The sequence below is a fragment of the Macrobrachium rosenbergii genome, chromosome 50 (assembly GCF_040412425.1).
Source record: "Macrobrachium rosenbergii isolate ZJJX-2024 chromosome 50, ASM4041242v1, whole genome shotgun sequence".
NCBI classification, from domain to species: domain Eukaryota; kingdom Metazoa; phylum Arthropoda; class Malacostraca; order Decapoda; family Palaemonidae; genus Macrobrachium; species Macrobrachium rosenbergii.
This window is the reverse complement of record NC_089790.1, coordinates 9,555,001-9,570,000: the sequence shown is the minus strand read 5'-3', so window position 1 is coordinate 9,570,000 and position 15,000 is coordinate 9,555,001. Positions and strand designations below refer to the sequence as shown.

Here is a 15,000-nt window from a genome sequence, read left to right as displayed (position 1 = left end):
AAATATCACTTAAGTTTGAATGATGTATAATCTCTGGATCTTCTCTGGATCTTCTCTGGATCTTCTCCTCTTGATTCCGTTTCTTGTTTCTTAATGTGTTTTTATTTATTTATTTATTTATTTATCTATTACTGTTCGGGGCTGGGCTACGCAAAAGCTGAATTCTCTTTGTCACGCTGTGAAAGAATTCTCTTGTTTTCTTGGTAATTGATGAAGTTGCTTCGAGCCCTCATGTCTTATTTAAGAATTGGTAAAATGGCATCAGTCGCTTATTTTCATTGTTTTAATGTACGTTGAATTTCACTCCTTCGTTGGTAAATAATACATTTTCTTCGAGTTTTCATGTTCTATTTAAGATGTGGTAAAAATATTTCAGTAGCTCCTGTCGTAGTTACAGTAGTGGTACAAGTTGTCTTAGATGCTAAGTTATAATAAGTCATTCTTTCCTATTTGGTTGCGTTCCTTTCCGAAATTTCCACATTCTGAATGTTGGATAATTTTCCTTTTTACGAGAACCTCTCCTTTTAATAAATAAGTTGAGTATGTAAATCTTATCTCTCAAATCTCGTACGTTCAGCATGCTTGTTCCCGGAGCCTTTTTTTTTTCATAAGTTTTCGAATGCAAAGATTTCTAATCGTTCCCGTTTAATTTGTCCTATTTTTTTTTTTTTTTCGTTTCGTGGAAGCAAATTCAATCAGACGAAGAATGGAAATGAGTAATGTGAGGGGAAAAGAGGGGAGTGCTCGAGAAGCGAAGAGGGGAGCGAAAGCATCTATGGGTAAATGGTTATTCACTACCTGTAGGGGGGGTAGCGGGGGTTAACACGGCAATCATCACCTGAGGGGGAGAGGTGATTATTCATCATGTGAAGGGGAAAAAGAGCTGGGTATTCATCACTTAACAGCGGGGAGGGGTAGGGGGAAGACCAGGGGAAGACTAGGGATGCTTGTTTGCCTGTGGGGGTTGGGGGGGTTGGAAGATTCATTGGATGGGGTTAGGGAGATGGCGGGGTGGGGGAATATGCACAAACTTTCTCCCTGGAGAGAAAGAGTAAGTCATTTGCGATCGTCCCTCAGGGCGGTTTGGAATTCTTTAATGTGTTTCCAGGGGGAATTTGCAGTGTTTGTGTTATGGTCCGCTAAAGGGTAAGAGTTAGCATAATCTTCTTGGGGAAAAATGCCGGAGAGGAGCCGGGGATAGGTTAGCAGTTCTGATGCTTTGGAAACTGGTAAATACCTCCCTGTTTTTCCCCAGTTTAAACTAGCGTCGCGTCGCGTCGGTGGCAAACAATATCAGTTTTTGTTTTGAAACCTGAACTTCTTCATTTAAATCTAGCAGTGTTTTCTGTTTTATTATTGGACGTTGAACATTTTGTAAGAAGACCTATTTTTCCCAGTGCAAACTAGCGTCGGTGGCAGGCAACATCAATTTTTGTTTTGAAACGAATTTCGTATTGAAATCGAGTAATTTCGTCTTTCTTATGATCTGCCGTTGATAATAACATTAAGTAGAAGCCCTGTTTTTCCCAGTTCGAAATGACGTCGGCTCCAAACAACATAAATTTTTGTCTTGAAACTTGAATTCCTTGTTGATGATTTCTAGCAATTTCGTCTTTTTCGGTATCTGAAGTCGATAATAGCATTAACTAAAAAAACAAACGAAACCAATGATCTCCATTATCGACACCATTATTTTCTTTTTTTTAAACTGAAAAAATATTTTGATATTCATGAATAACAAAACGAAAACAAAATTACCTAAACATTACTTAGAAGTAAAGACTTCATGTTAATTTCTTATCTTGCTGTCAATATCCTGAAATAGATTAACGGAGAAACTGTTTAAGATAGCCGAATGACTTCGATCATACAATTAAGAGATATCAAATGCGAAGTAGAGTTGTCAGCTAAATCCTCAAACCCCTACATACGGCAATTGAGGTCATTGCAAGATGATTATGCAATGCATTAAATATTGCGACGCAATCTCGGTTGTCATATTCCAATCTGGAGAGTTGACGGACGAATGAGTATGGCAGCGCTAATGATGATAGAGAGAAACAGTTATTGGAGATGGATGTGACAGGTTCATTATTTTTGTCAGGAGAAGAAATCCTCGACTTCCTGAAAGTCGCTGGAGTTTTGAACAGCCGTGAACTCAATTGCTTCCAAAGATTAAACGCTGTTGGAAGTTTAAACACAGTGGTCTGAATAACTTCTAAGACTGAGGGATAGTTTGTCGCTAATGTAACATTGGTAGAGGAACTCATTGTATTCCACTTATGATGATGACTTATAATTATGAGGATTTACGTTTGTTTCTACAATGGCGTTTATGATTTTTAAGAGAATAAGAAACGCTTTTGCACACCCCAACCTCTGTATTTAACTTATTGTCAAATTGCGTGACTTCCACAAGATTTATTGATTTGAAAATTAAAACGGGAAATGTCAAATTCGATAAGTATGCATGTTCTTTATGTGTAAAGTGTGTTTATACACACATACACTTGCATACATGAATACATGCATTATTCATCAATAAATTGTACCTTTTAATAGGTAATGGCACCAGGTAAAATGAAAATAACAGTTAATGCTACTTTCATCATTTAAACATGAATAACTCCTTTGACCGAAAACTTGCATAATATTCATCTCCGCAGAAACATGCACACTCATTTGTATGGGGGTATTTGTATGTATATTTTAAGATGCTTGTTATGTTAAATGAGATCCTGTGATTTCTATGATTATACGAAAATACACAAATCTGTTATATAGTATATATATATATATATATGTATGTATGTATATATATATATATATATATATATATATATATATATATATATATATATATATATATATATATATATATATATATATATATATATATATATATATATATATATATATATATATATATATATATATATATATATATATATATATATATATATATATATATATATATATATATATACACACACACACACACACACACACACACACACACACACACATATATATATATATATATATATATATATATATATATATATATATATATATATATATATGTACACACCCACTTCACACATGCAGTATTTTTATTTTTATAGTATATTATACTATTCTGACAGTATGAATTGCGTTATTGGGTTTCCGTTCTTTTCTGACCATTCGCCAATAGATAATATTGGGTTGTAGTCTCACGTTCGAATTGAAAGTTTATTGACTGAATTACGATGCTAAGGATATTATTTCTCCAGATTTCCAATAACGGCACGTAACCTTTCGTAGAGTCAAAGCCAGAAATTTTGTTTTGCTCATTTTTTACTTTGACGCAAGCTTTGGATTACTAGTAAATAAGTATGATGATGTTAACAATAATAATAAAACTTTTTAAAAATTATTTTGTTATTTTAGCGGACTGTGCATTCTTTTCTTTGCTATTTTGACTGTTATTTTTTTAAATCACATGCCGAGAGCGAGTAGGGTGATTTTTTCAAGTAGTTATTCTCTCTCTCTCTCTCTCTCTCTCCTGATTTTTTCAAATAGTTATTCTCTCTCTCTCTCTCTCTCTCTCTCTCTCTCTTTGTGCTTATGTGGGCGCAGAATATTCGAGAGCTAATTAATTTTAAAATTGTAGAATTAAGGAGAAAAATAAAAGAATAATGTCGTATATAAAAAATTACAATTGTAGAATTAAGGAGTAAAGAAAAGAATGATGGATTATATAAAAATGGGAAAGAATAGAGCATGCCTTATTCTTTTCTGTAGAAATGTTAAAAAAGTTAAGAAATATAAAGAAAGATATTTACTGATGACTTCTCACTGAAGTGACATCAGAGTTCATCCGTGCTGGTGCGTTCAGTTTAATTGCCCGGTTCAGTTATTTGTACAAGATATTGCATAACCGTAGTTTTTTTTGTTTGTCGCTAGTGTATATCTGTTTCGTATATATATACATATATATATATATATATATATATATATATTTATATTATATATATTTATATATATATATATATATATATATATATATATATATATATATATATATACATATATATATATATATATATATATATATATATATATATATATATATATATATATATATATATATATATATATATAGAAAGTCTGACAGTCTGCAATACTGAATTGTAGTGTCTGCTTCCAAGACTGGGAAATATGAATAATTGTCGCCCCTCTGTCATTGTGTAGTTGAATGACCTCCGTTGGTCCCATGCTTATCCTTTGGCCTTTTTTTTTATGTATCCATTCATTCATTCTTTTTATTCGCATGCCACTTACAAAAACTCATTATCAATTTTTGCAAATGTTTCCTGCACCTGTGAACATGAAATTGAGTCTTGCATTCACAAACACTTAGGTGATTTCGTGAAAGAACTTTCTGAGGTCACTTGAATTATTTTGATGTCTTCCCCACTGCATGGGGAGCTGGTTCTATTCTGTCCCATACAAACTCAAGCTTAAGGGGACAGCGGATGGCCTTTGTAGAATTATTAACTTCATAATTGATCTGTAACCTTTTTTTTTTTTTTTTTTTTTCTTGAACATCGTTTTTGAGTGCGTGTTGAAGGAGTATTACCTTATGTTTTTAATTTTACGGTAAATCTGTTTTTTTTCTTTTTCTTGTTCTTCCTCTTAAGATGACTTGATATTTCTGAGGGTACCTGATTGATCGTGATGAGATATAAATAAATCGTTATTTTTACTTGGCGAGGAAGCTCAAGTTTCCCAAGGACACATCAGTGTTATGCCTCTCTTGATTAAATATACAATAAAAAATGTTTTGGCCTAAATTCAGTATTCATTTCAATTCAATTCTCTCTCTCTCTCTCTCTCTCTCTCTCTCTCTCTCTCTCTCTCTCTCTCTCTCTCTCTCTCTCTCTCTCTCTCTCTCATGATTTTGAAAGAGTCACTTACTTGGAAGCTAGCTGCTTCCTCTTTCAGTGTTTAACTGCCGATAAAAGTCAGTCATTTAATATGCAAAATATCTTATGGAACCAGATATTTATGTCTTTCCTAGAGTGAATAAAAGACCAACTAAATTTACCTCTAGGATTCTCTGAAAATCTTTACAGATATAGTTGCAGGAATGGATTTGTGTTAAATGCGCCTGATGCCTCTATCTCGGAACCCCTCATAGTAAACGTTCTGTCTAAATTGCTTCAACTTATACGGCTTGATTCGCCGTTGCTCGTGTGAAATGGCCTTTTAACACTCGCAATTTTCTTGTTCCGTATTTCATATTCGTTTGAACGACGTTGAGTATGTATGTGTATATGTATATATATACATATACATATGTATGTATGTACAGTATATATATAAGTATATGTATATACATATACATATATATATGATATATATATATATATATGATTGTGTATATATATATATATATATATATATATATATATATATATATATATATATATATATATATATATATAATGTTATACACATACATATAATATGCTGGTGTGTTTGTATGTTTGTAAGTAATTCAATCACTCAGTGGAATATGTAATGCAACTTTTTTCTTACTTAGTAGCCAGATCCCGGTAATACCCTCCAACCAGTCTCAATGAAGGATTACCTCGTCAAGGACCCCCTTCCATGCTGTGATAGGATATGTCGATAGGATACGGAAAAGAGAGATCCTTCTGTGAGGGACGGATGAAAGGAAAGGAAGGAAAAGAAATACCGAGAACGAATCAGGTTGCGAGACTCACCAGCTTGTAGATCCTGTATTTTACTGAGCGTTTTCTTACCTTATTCGTCTCTTAAATAACGTCTTGTGGGTCGTGTAAATATTTTAGTGATTGCTTTATGATGTGTTCAGTTTATCATGTATGGTTAAAATTTATGTTTTTGTAAAACAATTATTGGTTGCTATGGAGTTTCTCACTGGATGCTGAACTAATGCAGTAAGCGTGTTTGATATATTTTCTTTAATTGTTTCTGTTTCTTAATCATTTTTTATGAAGAGTCCAGACCTTCCTGCATCTTTATTGAATGCTTCTACATAAAATTTTGAATATTATACTGGAATCATCATCCAGTCACAAATATACTGCGAGGAATCAATTGACTTGGCTTTGTCTAGGATTTATTTACACAATAGCAGAATTTACTTTCTCCTCATTAGTTAATGTCAGCAACTTGTTGGAACAGCTTTTGTGTTACTTGAAAAGGCAGAACAGTTGATGCAGTCACGAGATATACAAATTTCCGTAAAGTTAAGCGGCAGATATTATCTCTAATGCATTCATTTTTTGTTGTTAACTTGGGATCGGTCACATACACTGTGTTTTAGCAACTGCTGTCCGGCCTACGGTGGAATTACATGTTTTTTTTTTTTTTTTTTGATTTTGCTGTTAAAATCACCGTTTCAGGCCTGAAGTATTCCGTATTGCCTCCCGATAGACTTGAATGTATTTAAATCCTGCTGGTAAAATCACCGTTTCACTCCCGACGAATTCCTTATGATCTCACGGTTAAATCTGAGCTACGTGTATGGTTATTCCTCGACGCAGAAATTCGGGCCGCGGCGGCGTCTTACAACGGATGATCTCCAGGTCGGCCTCTCCAAGATCTAGCAAAGTCACCCCCTTTTCTTATATGCCGCTGATTTTCTGTGAGAAAGTGCTTAAGACAAGACGGGGGTAACTCAAGTTTATCGAGCGGCGATCTCTCCTTCCCGCTCCCTCCCTTTCTAGCTCTCGCTCTCTCTCTCTCTCTCTCCGCTCCATTCTCAGGCTAAGGCCGGTCCCATTCTCTTCTGCCTTCTGCTCCTCGCTCGCTCGCTCGCTTGCTCGGCCGTTTTGCTCTTGGTCTCCAACTGCCTTTCCTCTACAGGATATGTATTCATCATATATATTATAAATTTATTATTCCTTCAGTGCCGTTAAATGCTTCATTTCCTTAATGGACGAAAATTAAGTGACGTGAAAATTTGAGTATTTGGTTGAAATGTTAGTATTTTTATTAGTAGCGTTGGAGTGGTTATGATAATGATATGTATAACGTGGCCTTATTTGAGTTACATACATATATATATATATATATATATATATATATATATATATATATATATATAATATATATATATATATATATATATATATATATGTATATATATATATATATATATATATATATATATATATATATATATATATATATATATATATATATATACATACTGAATGCGTGTACGTAACTTCAATCGAATATTTTGTTGTCAAGTATGCGTGATGTCTGAATGCATATGCATGAGCGCATTCCTGGGCAGTACATTCATATGCTTTAGTGACTCATACAAACGCATCTCTTTTGCTTTTGTTGATGTCCACTAATCGATCTCTCCCTCCTGCCGGCGCTGATAGAACTTCGATGAAACGGTCGAAAATCGCTTAATGACCCACTAACCCGTCTTCCGGGGCCGTGTTTCTTCCGCGGAAGATCGCCGAGTGTCGGACCTGCCTGACGACTTTGCGAGATAGGATGAGATAGACAAGAACCAGTTGCCAGGATGAGCGAGAAGGAGAGAGAGACCACGTTTTTGCGAGTAAAGGGAGTAAAAAATAAGGGGAATAAAACGCAGAAAAGTCGTATAAGACCTGAAATGCACGTGGGGAATATAAAAGGGAAGACCATTAGCCGCTTGTAATTGAAGAAAAAATAAGTATAAATGAAAGGAAATCGATGAAAGTATAAAAAAGGAAAAAGAATTAAGGGAAAAAATGACATTTATAACCGCTAAACCTCATCCGAGAGAAGTACTTTTAGCGGAAAACATTGAAATGTAAAAGGTTCAAAAGCCCTGCTAAAGTATCAGTTCCTGTTAAGTATTAAGAAACAAGGAGAGAGTTTAAATATGAGTATTATTTCAGTGAAGAAAAAGAATTGACTTTTACGGTCTAAAGCAGTTTTCTTTCAATTTTGCAAGACTAATCATTTATAATGAGCCGAATAATTCTGCCATAAAACTTTAGTTACGATAAAAACTAAAAAATTCGTATGCTATGTATTGAGTATATTCTTCTCTTCTTTATCGAAATTCATGTTATTTTTAAGGATTCAGTAACGATAAATATTTTTGCTTTTGAGGCAAAAAATGTTTGAGAATAATCATTGGCATTGAGAGGAAAGAGTTGGAGGTAACACAAACGGTAGAATAAAGGGAATTCTGTCAAAGACTCCGACCATTTGTAAAGAAGAATCCTGTGGGAAAGAACGAGGATCAAGTTATCGCCAGAGGCGACGAGTTTTTCAATACGGATCTCGGAATTAAAATGCACCAAAGACCTTTTATTGTGGCGAAGTACCGTAGCCATCTGAGAGGCTTACTAACTTGTAAGGCGTAAACCAATAAAAAGAGAAAAATATAAAAAGTCTATATAAAAAAATGTTACACATAAACGGTGTTGTTGTTGAAGTTGTGGGAACGGTTTTTATTTTTCTTCTCTTCATCCTGTCCTTTAGATATTAAAAGCTGATGATCAGTTTTCAGCGTTCATTAATACCACGATTTTTTCCCCTGCCCCTAACGTTCAGCCGCTGCTATTTGTGTGAACCTTTGAGTCATTATGAGCGCTTCAGACTACATGGTCTGTATTCTGCGCTTTGTTTTTATTTAATTTGTTTTGTCTTTGTTTCAATCATTTTTTTGTAATCTCGTGTATTTGCACTCGGGGGTGGGCGTCCTTTTTACCTGTTTCTTGACGTCCCTTTTCGGCGGCGCCTCTCTCTTTGAAAATGCGCCGGCATTTTTCCTCCGACAGTCTTTCTTGATGTGCTTTTTGTTATTTGTTTTTCCCTTTGATTCGAGTTTTGCCGAGGATATTTAATGAGGTGATTCGCAGCCCCGCATTAATAACCTCTCTTTCCGTTCTTTGAATCGCGTTTATAGAAATTATCGCGTCGTCATTTTTCACTTTATTTATTTTTCACCTGGGAGCATCGACTAATTAATGGTGTCGCTGTTATTTCATTACTCAAATTATCGTTAATTAAAACTTTTTGTCGGGCCCCGGCGTAAAAGTACCGTGGGAAATTTATCGGGGTTTTTAGAGTATTCGCTGGCGCAATGTCAAAAGAAGCGAAAGCCGCTACTAATTTTATGGCCTAAAAACAGCTTGGCTTCCCGTCGCTTTTTTGCGATTTATTCTTGTTTCGAAATTTCCGGAGATTCATCTCTGGCCTTCTGGTCTATTCGCAGCCGGGATAATCTTGGCTCAAGATTTCCATCGCGAGTTTTACCGCGGTTCTGTTTATTGTTTCCTTTTGGAAAACTCTCCGGCTCGTTCCTGCCCAAGAATAATTGCTCTTGTTTAAATCGGGAGTTCGCCAAACGATATACACACATTTTTGATGTCAGTCAGTACTGTAATGCTTGCAGTTGTTTTCTACATTTGCCGCTGTATAGCAGCGTAGTTAGCTATATCCTTCGAGGGACTGTGGGGATTCATACTTTTCCATTCTCTCGTTTATCTGTCGGCTGCTTTTTAAGAACTACTTTGTCTTATTGTTAATTATATATATACAGTATATATATGTATATATATATACTACTATATATATATGTATATATATATATATATATATATATATATATATATATATATATATATATATATATATATATATATATATATATGTATTAAATGATAAGCCACCCCAAAAGGGAGTTATGTATAAGTGCACTTTTCCTTACCAGGATTCGAAAAGAATTAACACAAAATCATAGTTCGAATCTTGGTCAGAAAAGGAGCACATATATATATTTCCCTTTGGGTCAAAGTTGTCCCTATGTCAAAGTAAATTCGATATTAATGGTGGTATTTGTAATGTTTAAGTTTATGTTGCTGTATGAATATACGTTTATTTAATAGATGCAGTTATCGTATATGTATTTGCAATTTATTGTATCCGGCTCGTTCAAAGCATCTCCATAGTAATGATATGCCTCAGGTTTGAGTATTGTTAGCAAGGCTGTTTCATCTCTAGGTATTATAAGAACTAAATGCTGTTACATTAGAACAAACTCGTTCATATTTCTTTAGCCTTGGTAAGAAGGCACTCCGTATGTAAAAGGTACCTTCGTACTTACTTTCAAATATGCTTATACATGATCATGAATATATAATTTGGTTAACACAAATTATCTTTTGACAAAGCTGCGTAGTCTGTAACTTTATGACGCCTAAAATTTTCGTCCTACTTTTCTTTTTCACTCATGGATTTCTTAGTTCGTACAATATAATACTTTCTGCGTTCTTGGAATCATTAGTGCTTCTAAAACTACCTGTAATGTCACCAAAATAACTGACCTTAACCCTTCATAATTTTCTCATTATATCCAAAATTACTGCATGTATGCGTTTTGCGGTCGGCTAGTATTCAAACGAATTGCACTTTTATACGCTGTAGCCCCATAGTGTCTAAGATTAACCCAACCCCGTCATGGCTTCTTGTTGAATCCTTATAGTCAGCAAAAATATACCTGTAAACAAACCTCTCCCCTCCCCCGCCTTGATGAGATTGATTCTCTTTATACATCTACCCTTACCTACTCTTTTCATTTAAATTTACCTGCTTCTCCACGCTCAGAAGTTCCTTAGTATCTAAAGTACCTGCATTTTCATATCCCTAGTAACCACTATTTATCAAATGAACTATTATAATTAAATGTACTCTCATGCTTTTGTTGTATGATTGTGTTAGTTTTAATTGATTTGCATTTCTACTTTTCGTTGTCTGATTTTTATCAAGAAAACCATATAGGCGCCGCCATCAGCCGCACGACATCTTAACACGATTTTAAAAATTCCTCAAAGCAAGCAAGCAACAAGGCTTACTGAAGAGATGAGAGTTTATGTGATCGCACATGTCCGGTGTTGGAGCTGAATGTAGTTACCAATTATCGATTTGTTTAGGTTCCAAAGACGAGGTCGTCAGCCTCAGCAAATGTCTTCAGTATGGGAAAATTAGAGTATGCTACGTTTGCTTAATTTCTTTTATTCTTTATGAGGTGGATTTTCAACGTTTTTATGCAAAATACAATACTGCAGCGATCCTAACATGATGGAATAAACCTGCTTGAGAGAGAGAGAGAGAGAGAGAGAGAGAGAGAGAGAGAGAGAGAGAGAGAGAGAGAGAGAGAATGTGGTCATTTTGACGGTCTTCCAGCGTTAGCTAACTGTCTTCAGAGAAACATTTTCATTATATTAGCACGTCTCTTCCACTTGGAAATTTTAAGCCTCTGTTTGACGGGGTTAACGAAAGGAAAGCTATCTTAGAAAGTCGTTTTCGAATAATATTGCTGGGATATGTAATGTATACAAAGTTATAACACTAGAGAGCGTACGGCTACTATAATTTCTTACGTATGAATTTTTTTTTTTACTTTATTTGGTCTGTTGATACAGCGTTTTTCGGTCGTATGTGCAGATCTAATTTGGGGGAAATCTATCTTACGTTAAGCTGCCAGTCTCACAGAAACATTTCTCTTACAAGAGGAAGCTAATGCAACTTTTCTGTAACCACCTACACCATTTTTCCTACTTACTCTAATTCCACCATCTACTGAAAAGTAGTTGACAAACCATCTTTTCTACACATGTAAAAAGGACATTTAATGTCACGGTTTAGTATATTTCTAAAGCACCGGATCATTGTAACCCAGCCTGCCATGAGTACAGGTTTTAACATCATAATCACCGGATGTGTCGTTCGTTAAATTTGTGACAGAAAGCACTTTTGTGCAAGTGTACCTCCTATATAAAGTATAAAGTTCTACTCAGATAAACTTTTTACAGGGTTCATCCTCTTCGATTTTACAGTTTTATGGAGATGATATATATCTGACTCCTTAATGATTGCCTAGCCTAAATGTACCCTGCACTTTCATGCCTCTGGGATCCAGAGTTATGTAGTTTTGTATCTTGAATGCACTGATGCCTAAAATTAAAATATCCTGCAGTTTCATGCCTCTGCAGTCCATAGAAATTTTCATGCTTGTTGTTTTTGTTGAAAATTATCTGCATTTCCATGCTCCTGGAATCCATTTACTGTATGTTTAAAAGTACATGTAGTTTCATGCCTTTGGATTGGTATTTGAAATTTCCGGCAATATCTTGCCTCTGGAGTCATTTGCATTGAAAAATCTCATGTAGTTTTTGCCTTTGAATTGGTATTGGAAGTTTCCAGCAACATCTTGCTCTCAGGAGTCATTTATATTTAAAAACCTCATGTACTTTTATGCCTTTGGAATGGTGTTTAGGATTTCCAGCAATGTATTGCCTGTGTTCCAACTTACCTGCAGATTCATACTCCTGGAGTTTATTGGTGTACCTGCACTTTCAGACCTCTAGTGTCACTGATGTTTAAATTTACCTGCACTTTCATGCCAGTAGTGTCACAGCAGTTTAAAATTACCTGACTTTCATGCCTGTAGTGTCGCAGCAGTTTAAAATTACCTGCATTCATGCCTCTAGGGTCATTGATGTTTAAAATTACCTGCACTTTCATGCCTCTAGGGTCATTGATGTTTAAAATTAACTGCACTTTCAGGCTTCTGAGTCATTGACGTTTGAAATTACCTGCACTTTCATGCCTCTGGAGTCACTGATGTTTGAAATTACCTGCACTTTCATGCCTTTGGAGTCATTGATGTTTGAAATAACATGTGCTTTTATGCCTCTGGAGTCATTGATATTTGAAATTACCTGCACATCCATTCCTCTAGCGTCATTGATATTTAGAATTACCTGCGCTTTCATGTTTCTGAGTCATTGATGTTTGAAATCACCTGCACTTTCATGCCTCTGGAGTCATTGATGTTTGGAATTGCCTGCACTTTCATGCCTCTTGAGTCACTGATGTTTGAAATTACATGCAATTTCATGCCTCTGGAGTCATTGGTGTTTGAAATTACCTAAAATTTCATTCCTCTGGCGTCATTGATATTTAGAAGTACCCCCACTTTCATGCCTCTGGCGTCATTGATGTTTAAAATTACCTACACTCTCATGCCTGTGGAGTCATTGATATTTAAAATTACCTACACTTTGATGCCTCTGAAGACAGTGATGTTTAAAATCACATGCCATTTCAGGCCTCTGGAGTCACTGATGTTTGAAAATACCCACACTTTCATTTCATGCCTCTGGAGTCATTGATATTTAAAATTACCTACACTTTCATGCCTCCGAAGACATTGATGTTTAAAATCACATGCCATTTCATGCCTCTGGAGTCACTGATGTTTGAAATTACCTGCACTTTCATGCCTCTCTCGTCCGCCGGTGCTCAAGATTACATGCAGTTCCATGCATCTGTAGTCCATTGGTGTTTAACATTACCCACATTTCTTGCTTGTAGATTTCATTGGCGTTTAAAATTACTTGCACTGACTTGCCTATGGATCCATCGGCATTTAGAATTACCCACAGTTTCATGCATTGAGAGTCGTTGATGTTTAAAGTTGCCTGCAGCCTCATGTCTCTGAAGTTCACTATGGAGATTCATGCCTCTGATGTCCATTGAAGTTTAGAAGTAATTTTGGTTTCATATCTCTAGAGTTCATTGATGTTTGGAATTATCTGCGCCTTCACTCCTCTTTAGAACAGGGGTGTTTCAAATTACCTGCAGTTTAAATATCTTGAAATTCTACGGGTTTTAAACTTGTTCTGCTTAATTTCTCGAAGAGTTCATTTTATATATCAAAGCTTCAGGCGTAGTTCTTATCGGTTGAGGGTGTTGGTAGATGAATGTCACCTTTTCGTTATGTAATGTGTGGATATCTCCGTTCTCATAAAAGTAGGTATAATAAACGCGTTACGCGTGCACATACACGAAGGTTTTATAATACACACATATATATACATATGTATGTATGTACATTATGTATGTATATGTATACATACATACATACATATATATATATGTACAATATATACTGGTGAGTGTCTATATGTATAAATGTGTTTATCCCACTCACATAAATTTCCACTTCTATATATATATATATATATATATATATATATATATATATACATATATACACTAACATATTTTTTGACTCGTATGAACATATTTCTAATTAACTGATATGCTCAAGTGAATAGGAGAATTCCAATTCAGTTGTACTCATATAAACCTTAAGTACTCTTTGTTTCTCATGAGTTCCGTGATTTTCAATTTTTAGTGTTTGGTTCAACTTTCAGATAAACTGAAAACTGGAAAGGTTGGGGAGAGAGAGAGTAATAAAAGCCAGAGAAATAATGGTTAATCTAGAGATGGACACGTCTGTCTGTAGCAGTAGCGAGTAGGCGACACATAATTGATATTGGAGGATTTATATTAATTGCTTATTGACTTACAGCGCAGGAGCTCCCGTAAAAATAACAACCATGACAAAGGAGCATTGTCAGCTGTTGTTCGAGCGCGCGTATGCTCATTGGACAATCCCTCCCGCATTTTTGAGCGCAATTTTTCGATCATTTACAGATGTTATGAAAAGATGGACTGAGCTGAATGGTGAAACGAGGGTTTTTTTGTTGTACGCCCGGCATTTTTCCGTCACCTCTCTTTTTTTTTTTTGTGTGTGTGTGTTTTTCTTATATTTGGGCCAAGTCCGGTTGCCTTGGTTACGCCTGTGAATGATGGATTTCACTTCACGTGTGATCATTTGCCTCGGTGGGTTTTTTTTTGTAGCCGAAAAATAAACGTAAACGCAAATAGATAAAAGTGATAAAAAAAGAACATTTGTTATTCATTTAAAAACGACTAATGATACAAATGCGTCGTTGCCTTCATCCCTCGGAAATTTCCGCGGAATTTTGCTATAACATTTGCAGGCTGGCGGAGACAAATAAAACACTGCAATCCTTCCTGCTATATTATCTTTTTCCCAATTTCAAAGAGATTACGACGATTACGGCTTTCTTTTAC

General features: G+C 35.1%; 1 protein-coding gene across 14 annotated transcripts in view; it reads left to right on the top strand.

The window, feature by feature from the left end:
* nab (NGFI-A-binding protein homolog) overlaps positions 1-15,000 on the top strand; it is a 698,726-nt gene that overhangs the window by 97,646 nt on the left and 586,080 nt on the right. The gene's annotated exons all lie outside the window — the stretch shown is intronic.